This window comes from Podarcis melisellensis, assembly GCF_964234715.1.
Source record: "Podarcis melisellensis genome assembly, chromosome: 5".
Classification (NCBI taxonomy): Eukaryota; Metazoa; Chordata; class Lepidosauria; order Squamata; family Lacertidae; genus Podarcis; species Podarcis melisellensis.
In genome coordinates this window covers 15178388-15190399 of record NC_138537.1, presented here as the reverse complement: position 1 = coordinate 15190399, position 12012 = coordinate 15178388, and the positions used below count along the sequence as shown (strand labels likewise).

Sequence of the window (12012 nt, the reverse complement as noted above, 5' to 3'; positions counted from 1 at the left end):
TCTCTAACTCTTTTCCTTTGTTCTTCAGTCCACCTCTTTCCACCCTTTGTCAACTTTCCAATAGTCTGTCTAAACTCCTCATCCTCTCCCTTTTCCTCATCTGATTCATCATCTTTGGCCTCCCCTGGCACTGCCGTTGGTGGGGCATATGGGGGAGGAGGTCTCAATACACCTTCTTCTTCCAGGTCCTGTAAGACCTGGGGTTTTGGCTTCGTTCTGACCGCACACAGGCGGGCGCCCTGGTCTATTCTACTGCGGCAGGATTCCAGCCACGAGGGATTTTTTCCCACATTAGTTTTCCAGGTGGAAATATAAGGAATCTGGTCCGGGTGAACATTAACTATATTTTGCCACAGGGGGTCTATTAACTGCAGGTCGAGAGTGCCCTCTGATGGCCAGCCAGTACTTCACATAAAGTTCTAAGTCTCTCTTTCTGCAACTTAAAACCCCAATAGTCATGTTTTGTAGCTGTTCTCCAGTTATCCAGTAAACACTGCAAAGGGGTACATTTACTGCCTCCAGATCCCATGTCTAACAAAATACTCTGCTCCTATACGGGACTTCTCTTCAAACACACCGGTTTTGCTACAGACTGTGGCTTGGCGAGCTCGCGCTGCCAAGAAACTCACAATCCTACACACGCTTGGCCATGGGGACGCTAAGCCCCGGCCTCACATATACATTCATCCTTTCACACCACACACAACACAGGCTCCCCTCTGTCCTCCCCTCCTACCCTCCTGGCGGCACTTTTACTGCCACGGCCAGGTGAGGTTGATCAAGCCTCTAGTCCCTTTCCCTTAGAGCTCACCTTTCTCCCGTTGTGGGTCCCTTTCCTCGGCCGTCGTTTTTCTCCCTTGACCGGGTGTCTCCACTTTGGGACGGTGTGGCTAGCTCCCCCTACAAACTGGCAGGGTGCGCGCTTGGAGCTGCGAGCACCAGCCCAAGCTGTTCACCGCGGTCGAGCCTGGCCTCCGGTCCAATGGGTATGGGCAAATCCCGGACGAGCCCCCAAATCTGAAGCCTTAATTACTTGGGATCCATTTGCCCGCTTACCCAGGACACAGAGGTGACAAAGAAGCACCAGGGATTCAGTTCCTTCGGAGAAAAAGTTTATTGTGATCTGCGCAGAGACCACCAGCGGAATTATTTCCAAAGGCTGGGGGCGTCTAAAACACGTAAGCAAGCAGTTTTTATACCCTAGCAGCACCACCCCACCACCAGTAACGTATCATATCATATTCCCCCCTTTGCCTTATGGCCTCATTGGGTGTTGCCAGAGCATTTTGGCAGTGCACTCCTTTCGCTTATCAGTCAAACCTGCATATCTTATTTGCTCCAGATGCATTTCTCCTCCTGCTCTCCGGGCGTTGCCTTCCAACTGTCAATGCACCCCCCCTGCCCACTCCCTTCAGTCCTTTGCTTGATTACTACTCATTCCTAAGTCTCACCGAAGTCTAGAAATCTTGCATTTCCATCAAAAAACACCCTTGGGGTCTCTGGCCCTACCCCGTCTAGTGTGCCACAAATTAACCATCCCTACTGGGTTCTCTCCCCACCCCACCCAAGATCTCAAAATATTTTTCCAGTTTTTTAACTGTAACATCTGAGTTCACACACCACTTGTAATCACCACTTGTAAGAGACAGGAGTGAGAGCTACAGAACGTGAATGCAGCCCATAATTATTACAGATTGCTCATATTTCAGGATCTCTAGCTATAATATGCAGCAAACCTATTTCAGACAGCCTCCCCTCCCTTTTTTAAATGAAAGCAGAATTACATACTTTCTCTTCAATGGCAAAAGGGTGGGTTTGAGACCTAAGAGCTTCTACTGCTTTTGAGCGTCCCTTTAAAAAGTCTTGACAGTACACCAATAAAACTAAGTTGTTTTAGAGCAACAATGTGGAAGCCCTCATCAGGAGTTCTTACTTTACATTTATTTATTTAGTTTACTACTTGATTTATATGCCGCTTGATTGTAAAACAAACAAACAAACAAACAAACAAACAAACCTCAAAGCGGTTTATAAATGGTAAAACAGGAAAATCAGGAAAAAAATTACAACCCTTCCTTAAAACACACAAAAGTTGAAATACTAAAACCAGTGCTATTTTTCCAGAAAAAGATGTGCCAGAATTCACCATAAACACTCCCTTGTTCTCCTAGAATGGCAATGGCACCCACCTGAGAGGCGAGTTCCAGCTGGAAAAAAAAGCCCTGACTAAAACATTAAAATTGCCTCAACTTTCTAAGTATCTGGGTAGGTTTGTCTTATCAGGAATGTTTTTAGCAGGTGCCAAAAGGACTACAGCGAAGGTACCTGCTTGGTCTCAATAGGCAGGGAGTTCCGAAGTTGTCGGGTCTGCCATACTAAACGACTGAGTTCTTACAAATGCGTAACAGGTATTATGTGGCATCTGTGATGTAAGGCAGAGGTAAATCTCAGAGCTGTGGGCAGACTGTGGGGGGTCTGGCCCCTCCACCCAGAACGCCCTGCAACAAGCAGGTTCCTGATCACAAGGAGGATTGTAAACAGCTTACACTAAGTGTACTGACAACCCCCCACAAAACCCCGAACTTTTCACTCAGCGAAGGAAGGTTAGAGGTGGAAGTTGTAGGGCAGCACACACAGCCCCACACCACCCCCTTCCCCATGGATACTTTGCATGAATCCCTGGAGAGGCCTAGTGTTGTTTTATGGTTGTCACACCAAGGCTGAAAGAACATTTTGTATGTTAGGTGGTGGCGCCTTGAACATGCATGCGACACCTCTTGTTGCAATGTCTCCGGTCTTGGACTCCGGTCACTCGGAAGCTCTGAAAAGCTGAAGCAAGCATATATATATTTCAGAACATCCAAGCTTGTTTCAATCTCCCTGGCTGAATAGAAGTTGCCATTTCTCCTCCTCATTCTCCCTAGGGATGGAACATGGTAGCAACAGAGGCTGCACTCCCATACTCACTTATTAGGTCTATCATCTATATCTATCTATCATCTATCTATCTATCTATCTATCTATCTATCAATCATCATCTATCTATCTATCTATCTATCATCTATCATCTATCATCTATCTATCTATCTATCTATCTATCATCTATCTATCTATCGGGACACGGGTGGCGCTGTGGGTTAAACCACAGACCCTAAGGGCTTACCGATCAGAAGGTCAGTGGTTCAAATCCCCGCAACGGGGTGAGCTCCCATTGCTTGGTTCCTGCTCCTGCCAACCTAGCAGTTTGAAAGCACATCAAGTGCAAGTAGATAAATAGGTACAGCTCTGGCAGGAAGGTAAACAGCATTTCCGTGTGCTGCTCTGGTTCGCCAGAAGCGGCTTAGCCATGCTGGCCACATGACCCAGAAGCTGTACGGCCAATAAAGCTCCCTCGGCCAATAAAGCGAGATGAGCGCCGCAACCCCAGGTCACGCCTGGACCTAACGGTCAGGGGTCACTTTACCTTTATCTATCTATCATCTATCTATCTATCTATCTATCTATCTATCTATCTATCTATCTATCTATCATCTATCTATCATCTATCTATCTATCTATCTATCTATCTATCATCTATCATCTATCTCTTATAATAGACAGCAATATTGTTTTCACATGAGGCAGTTCATCACAGGACTCCACACCACAACAAAATGGTATTTTATTGAGTTGTTACATCGCTTGAAGATACTGGACGCTTTCAGCCTCATGATACTGTACACTCAAGCAGGAGGTTGTGCAAAAGGGGGAGAAAGGACATAAAATCCATTACATTTGTCACACAGGAAGATTAACTTCTCCGGGAAACGTGTGAAGCTCTCTTCCAAGAGCAATACGATGCTCCTTTTCACTACAATGTATGCGCTGGAACCATTAAATTAAACCCAAAACCCTCTGGGGGCAGCGCAATAGAGAGAGAAATGAGAGAGAAGAGTCAGCCTAGGGTAGCCGCTGGTTATTATAAACACTTTAAACATTTATTGTAACTTTTATCATTTTAGGTCTAAAAATACATTGGGGGTGGGGGTTGTTGGGTTTATCTCCCACCAATGATGTGGGACTTAAAACCCCCCACTAAAAACCCACTAAAAAAATCCACAACCTCTCTGCTACTCTCATCTTGGCCATAAGAAACATTTGGACCCACGACAATGGCAAACTCTCTTGCTGCTCTCTGGACTGTGGGCCCAACAAGGCCCAACATTTTCCCCAGGCCATACACCTGACGGCATACTATATAACATCAGGTATTGGAGGCAAAGGCACAGCTCCCTGCTGAAAGGGGACTTAGCAGGCCAGCTGATCAGTGGTGCCTGCAAAGCCTTGTACCTTTGCTCATGTGGCCATGTTGTGTTATGCCACATGCCTTCCATGGCAGCCATGTTGTGACTGGCGCCCCGGCACTCTTACAAAAGTCAAAATGGGCCCACTAGTCCTGAAAGGTTGGAGACCCCTGGTGTAGTGGGTCAGAGAGTCAGGCTAGAATGTGGGAGACCAAGGTTAAAATCCCTACTCACCTGTAAGGCTCACCGGTTAAACTTGGGCCGGTCACTATCTCACAGGGTTGTTCTCAGAATGAAATGAGAATGGAGAAAACTATGTATGCCACGTTGAACAAAGGGCAGATGGGGAAGGGTTCCCATCTAGAAGGAAAACTCTGATCCTAAACCTCCACTGCCTTGAAGGATATATTCAGGAGAAGAAAAGGCTAAGGAGTAAACCCTACACAAATCCAGAGTGAGGTCCCTAAGACAGTTGTATGGAGACTTGTACGCCTCCTTCAGGAAACTCCTGCAGCCAAGCTGATGCCAAACGTATTGCTCTGCTTTCCTTTGGACCACACCAGTGAGGTTGAGAGGAGGGTCATGTCATCTGGGCAGCCCAGGACCTCCATAAACACTGCCCTGGCTTTGGGGAGGTCACTTTAGTGCTGTTAATTCAACGGTTTGTCTTCACCCTCAGAAGCACACTCCATTGTCTCTCGAGACAGACGTATGCCAACAACAGCCTTGAAGACTCAACAAGATGAGAAACATCCACATAGAAATTGCCACATGTAGGTAAAGGTAAAGGGACCCCCGACCATTAGGTCCAGTCGTGACCAACTCTGGGGTTGCGGCGCTCATCTCGCTTTATTGGCCGAGGGAGCCGGCATACAGCTTCCGGGTCATGTGGCCAGCAGGACTAAGCTGCTTCTGGCGAACCAGAGCAGCGCATGGAAACGCCGTTTACCTTCCCACTGTAGCAGTACCTATTAATCTACTTGCACTTTGACATGCTATCGAACTGCTAGGTTGGCAGGAGCAGGGACTGAGCAATGGGAGCTCACCCCGCCGTGGGAATTCGAACCACCTACCTTCTGATCGGCAAGTCCTAGGCTCAGTGGTTTAACCTACAGCGCCACCCGCACCCCTTCCACATGTAGGTAGGGTTGCCATATTTCAAAAAGTGAAAATCTGGATTGTTGAGCATTTTTCTCTCTCTTTTTCCTGTCTTTTTTGGCGGGGGCGGGGGGGGCACAAAGTTGTTGACGCAAGTAAGTTTTTGAGCTATATTAAATTCACCAAAATCTACACTGCCAACACGGCACATGTCTGGATTCCCCTGGACATTTAAGCCACTACTACCGGACAGTATTTTGGATGGCCAATTCCTGGCTATGTCCAGGAAATTCCGGACGTATATTGTATTACTAAATTCAATAACATCAACCATTTCTCATATCGTTTTCAAGTCTCATTGACTCTGTATGTGGCTTCTGGGCATACTCACTCACGACTTTCAAGCGTAAAGTACGCCTGCAGTCATCAAGTATGAAGGGCAAATGAATGCATTTTATTCATCACATTCCACTTTAAAATACAAGCAACAATCAGGCAGAGATCAAACCGCCACCCCATCGCATACTGAAGGCACAGAAAAATATATTTGTTTTAAAAGGTATATATCACTCTTCAACCAAATGGTTCCCAGGGCAGTTTACATCAAAATAAACAATAAAATCAACATAAAACCACACGTCAAACAAACATAAACACAACAGCAGTTAAAAGCAGCTGATTCTAGAAAAAAATCAAGACTTGAATACATATATTACATATTGTGTGCTTTAGATATACAGGTAGGTGTATCTGGGAACACAGAAATGAAGTGAGACTTGTCCTTACACAACAGAAGAATTGGAGATAAGAATAATGTTATAAAATTTTATATATATCTGCATACAGAAGTAAAATAATTCACACACAAGGAGCCCCTTGTGACACACACCACCATTTAATATCTGTTGGAGGCAGTGCTATTTTTCTAAAAAAAGAGGTGCTGGATCTCACCATGAATTTCTACCTTGTTCTCTTAGAATGGCAGCAACCTGAGAGGTGCCCACCTTAGAGCTGAGCTCCAGTGAGCCTTGGCAGAATAAAAGCCCTGGTTGGAGGAACTCTTTCATGAGTATAAATCATCCCAGGGATGAGCTACGCAAACAGATGCATGGTCAAGCACCAACTATAACTGATTAAGATATGCCAGTTTGTTAGTCTGTCGTCTTGTCTGGAGTCAGTGAGCGAGTCCACCTCTTGAGTCAGAGTATGTGTTACGTTTTGAATTGCTGGGGCAAGAGAGATATTTTGTACTTGTATATATCTGTATCCGCAAAAGTCTCCAAGCTGTATGTACATGTCTATGCCTGGAACAATTTTATTGAAGCCTTATCTTCTGCAGAAGTAAACTATTTGGGACCTTATTCTGCCTCCATGTGGTGAATGGAACTGGGGATAACTTCCACTGCATGGGTATCTCATCTGATATACTTTTCCAGCTGACAAAATAAGCATATACAATATCGTGTTTTTATTATGGAAAGATCCTGTCATCACATCATGATTCTCTTGACCTTTCCAGCCATTAGCAAACATGCAGCACACTCATAGATGGAGGTATTTTTATTGCTGTGGGCTGCAGATTACAGAGTCAAAACACTGCAGACTTGACACATGCATACAACACACATATCCATGAAAATGCTGAGGCAGTAGAAGGGAAATCAATACGAAACTTGAAGGCTGCTTAAAACTCAGGAAGCAAAACCGTTTGTTTAACTTTCCAAAACTGAATGCAAAAAAGAAAGGAGAAAATAATCACCCTTCCAACATGACACTGTTTTCTTCCTTTTCTTTTTTTATACACTTGATGAATGAGAGGGCAAAAAATGGATCTGTCCCCTTTGCCTTGGAGTGCAAGAAGACAACTTGGAGCCCTGAGCAATCGTTTGCGTAGGCCCCAAATACAGCACGTGATATATTTGTTGTGAGCTGCCATGAGGAGCTCAACTTTGTGCGAAATGTTCAGATTGTACAAACAAGCTAAGGGAGAAATCCTATGCACAAGAAGCTGCCGCAATCTGGTTTAAGTTAAGCTGGCGTAACGTTACACCAGATCCAAACCCCGTTCAGTAGCAGGGCTGCTGCTGCTTTGCCCAAGCCTAGCAGAGAGAAAACAAGCCTTTAAAACAGGGGTTCCCCCTGTTTTTCAAAAGCCAAGCCATGGACTCCATACTTTTGAAAACCCTAGGTGGGTTATGTGGATGCGCTGGGGTGTGCAAACCACCAAATTGGGAACCGCTGCTGTAAAATACTGTTCTGCACCAAATTGCCACGTCATGTGACTGAGGTGAACAGGCTTAGGATCCAGCCTAATTCCCATCCCCCTCTGGTCCTGTCTCTCTCTCTCTCTCTCTCTCTCTCTCTCTCTCTCTCTCTCTCTCTCTCTCTCTCTCTCACACACACACACACACACACACACACGAACATCCCCTTTTAGGGACTGACACTAGCCTTGGCTTATGTGGCTGCGTCCTGGTTGTACCAGGATGAGCAAGTTTCACTGGCATATCGTCTGCTGAGCTGGGTTGGGGATTCAATGCCAGCTGAGCTCGGATGAGTCAGAGATCTGCTGTATCCTATGCTGCTCATCCCAGCAGGTCGATGACCTTCGACTACCTCCCTGCCTAACCCCACCACACAAGGTTGTCCCCAGAATGATCACAGGAGTGGGGAGAATGACATGAAACACTTCTGAGGTCCTTGGATGAAAAGACGGTGTAGATGCCATGATGCTCGGACAAAAGGTATGAGAGCCTGACATTTATCCATCACAGCCCTATGAGTGAGGCAATCAAGTGTGTGAATCCACCTACATGCTTATCGTTCTTATCAGCTTCCTGTTTCTGCAGAAGCTGAGGTCTGCATAAAGGAATACTGCAACTACCTCTCTCGTATCTTGGCCTCTTTGAGTGGCAGATGCCTTTGAAAAACAGTAAAAGACCTGAAAATTAAGAGCCATAAAAAAAGACCACAGTAGAGCCAAAAGTGTGCTTGAAAGAGTACTGCAGAGCTTCATGGCAGGAAGAAGAAGAAGAAGAAGAAGAAGAAGAAGAAGAAGAAGAAGAAGAAGAGGAGGAGGAGGAGGAGGAGGAGGAGGAGGAGGAGGAGGAGGAGGAGGAGTTGTTGTTGTTGTTGTTTGGATTTGATATCCTGCTTTATCACTACCCGAAGGAGTCTCAAAGCGGCTAACATTCTCCTTTCCCTTCCTCCCCCACAACAAACACTCTGTGAGGTGAGTGGGGCTGAGAGACTTCAGAGAAGTGTGACTGGCCCAAGGTCACCCAGCGGCTGCATGTGGAGGAGCGGAGATGCGAACCCAGATTAAGAGTCCACCGCTCTGAACCACTACACCACACTGGACCTTTGGTAGAAGAGTAAGAGATATTTTAACATACAAACAGCCTGCTTGATCAGGCCAGTGTCTCACCCAGTCTAGCCCCCTGTTCTCACAGTGGCCAACCAGATGCCTGGGGAAAACTTTTCAAATGTTTGAACTATAACATTGGGAGAAGAAGTGACTCATTATCAACACAGAATCTTCCCCAAGACTTCATCAAACAGCAAAGCCACTGCTGTTCATGCTGGCTTCTGGTGGTTGAAGACAAACTATCAGCTCTGGTTGTCGGTGGTGGTGCCTTAAATGCCAATCGTAATGGTGGAGAATTTTCCCTGAAGAAAGCAGGACAGTGTATAGGGAGTTCTATGGTGGCCACGGTTCACATGAGGCCCCAGGGCAACAACTGGCCATAACAGACCTTGTGGTGAACGGTTCGTGCACAAAGCAAGGTACGCACCCTGGAAAATGTCCAAGAGTCCTCTGCAAAGCTTGTCAATGTGGAAAGCCTTCCTTTGAGGTTTCAGATCCATGGCTGCAGAGGGCTAAGTAGATCAAAGGTCAGTCCATTTTGCAGTTCTCGAGGATCAGTTCCTTTCTGCTCAAGCATAACTTGCCTTTCTCAGTTGAGAAGTCAACTTATAGCTTACCTGGGGGTCACAAAGGGGCGGGGATTGGGAAATAAAGCCAGGTGAGGCTACCATAGAATTCCTGGTGTGAATAACCCTATTCCTCCAGGGACTGGCGTTGGGAAGGGTACTAAGGAAAATAAGGAGTTGCTGTTGTTCTAGCAAAGGAGCAGCAAAGAATGGATAAAGGATTCCAAGAATATTTGAAAGCTGGAGAGAAATCTGCTTACGCATAAAGGGAGGCTCACCACCTGCAGCGTGTTCTAAAAAGGACAGCCCCCTTCCATCTTCAGTAGGGAAGGGATAAAAGCAAATCTTCAGCTGGATATTCATTTTCCAACCTTCTGGCAAAACCGGGGATGGTGTACATTTTTTCTCCTCTGTTTTTAAAAAATGTAAACCCTTTTGCCAAAGCCTTGCAATTTCTATATATACAATCATAGTAAATCTCAACATAGAAGGGTTTTTTTTTTTAGGTGCACCGCTGTTCATTTAAAAGCAACCCTGAACTCAGGAAGATAAAAATTGGGTGTCAAGGAAATAGATTTCTATTTATTTATGGCTGAAAATACCCAAGACCTTCCCCCTGCTTGCTGCACTCCAGCCGCCTCTCTATTTAGCATGAGCACAAAGATGTTCAAGACTAACCTTTTCCGGGAACGATGCGCAGAGCCTCTGTAAGAACCATTCTTATCCTCAACAAGAGAGCTAGTCATTTCGCTTTCTTTCTTCCTGCACTAAGAGCTGGCATATTCTCCAAGTGAAGCTATGTACCAACAAAAAGCACTTCAGCTTTTTGGCATCGTTAACCTCAAAAGAATTGTAAAAGTAGTTATTACTTCAAGTATCCAGTTTCCGCGAGCACTGCTGGCTGCAAGAGCCTCCACTCAAAGGAAAGCAACACAGTACAACTAGGTGAATATCTAAAACCAGAGATAGAAAAAGAAATCCTCTTCTCCTTTTTGGGGCACAATAGATCAGTGTGTCTGGCTGTTAACCAGAAGGTTGGTGGTTCAAACCCACCCAGGGTCGGCTGTGGACAAGATTCCTGGATTGCCAGGGTTGGACTAAATGATCCTCAGGTGTCCCGTCCAACTCTACAGCTCTATGATTCTATACCTGGATGGCTTAAAAATGCAAGAAGGTATAGGTGGTACATGACCCCAGTCAAGCTTGCAAAAATCTATCACCTGCCTGATAATAAATGTTGGAAATGTAAAGAAAATGAAGGTACATTCTTTCACCTTTGGTGGACGTGCTTCCAAGGATTAAGGCTTTCTGGGAAATGATCTATAATGAATTGAAAAAGGTATTTAAGTATACCTTTCTAAAGAAACCAGAAGCCTTTCTCCTGGGCATGGTCGGCCAATTGGTGCCAAAGAAGGACAGAACATTCTTTATGTATGCAACAACAGCAGCAAGAATACTCATCGCAAAGCATTGGAAGACACAAGACCTACCCACCTTGGAAGAATGGCAGATGAAGGTGATAGACTATATGGGACTGGCAGAAATGACGGGCAGAATCCGAGACCAGGGAAGAGAGACGGTGGAAGAAGATTGGAAGAAATTTAAGGACTATCTTGGGAAATATTATAAAGTTAATGAATGTTAGAATGATTTTGGTTAGAAATTAAGTGGTTTTCAGCTGTAATGACTAAGATAAATTGGGGGGGGGAGGAAGAAAGGTTGAAAATTAAGTGAAAATCAACGGTGAGGATTTGCTGAATTAATAATTTGAATTGGAATACAAAAAGGGGAGGTATGAGGAGGTCTGGGAAGTAAGTTATAAGAAAATAAGTGAATGGAATTTTATGTGTTTTTAAATTGTTTTTAGTTTTGTATTTTTGTTATTTTTTGTTTGTTTTTTTATTATTGTTTTTGTATAACCTTTGAAATGTTAATAAATATCTTATTAAAAAAAAATGCAAGAAGGGCCTTTACACTCGCCAGAAGCTCGGCTCTGCCCTTGCCAGTCCTGGAAGGAGCCTTTTAAAAAGTCCCATATGCTCAGAGACTTTGCGCCTGTTCATTGGGAGAGATAGGAAGCCCAGAACACTTGTTCTTTAGATGTCCCTTTTATGAAGAGGCACGTAGTAAGACCATTGATCTCCTACTGGTGAGGCTCGCTGACCTCCAGGAAAAGCAAAAAATTGACCTTTTCCTGTTAGGCAAAGATCAGAAGACAACCCGGATGGTCGCCAGATTCTGTGTACAGATCTGTAGGCGCAGACCATCTCCCAACTCAAATTAGTTCTTCAAGAAAAGCCCCAAACTTGGTTCCATGGGTGACTCTGGGTCAACTCCCTGTGGAAGTTTATTGTTGTACATTGTATTTAAATTTATTGTTGTACAATGTTTTAATTGTTTGTTTTCCTTCTGTGACTGTACCCCCAAGTGTGTTTTATAAACTGGTCTCCGACCGTAATAAATTATCTATCTATCTATCTATCTATCTATCTATCTATCTATCTAGCTGGATGGCCAGTGGCTGTCCTCAACAGGATGGGCTCTGCTTTCTGAGGATGCTGGAAATATGTCTCAGCATCTATAGCCATTCCTGGCTCCAGACTGCCCAACCCTCAGTTTAATCCCTTGTACAGGTCACCAACTTTTGGGGGCCCTTGGCCACATTTGCAACCTGGAGAATTTGTGACAGGCACCACAC

At 45.0% G+C, this 12012-nt stretch overlaps 1 protein-coding gene across 6 annotated transcripts in view; it reads right to left on the bottom strand.

The window, feature by feature from the left end:
• TNIK (TRAF2 and NCK interacting kinase) overlaps window positions 1-12012 on the bottom strand; it is a 305446-nt gene that overhangs the window by 171462 nt on the left and 121972 nt on the right. The window lies entirely within an intron of this gene.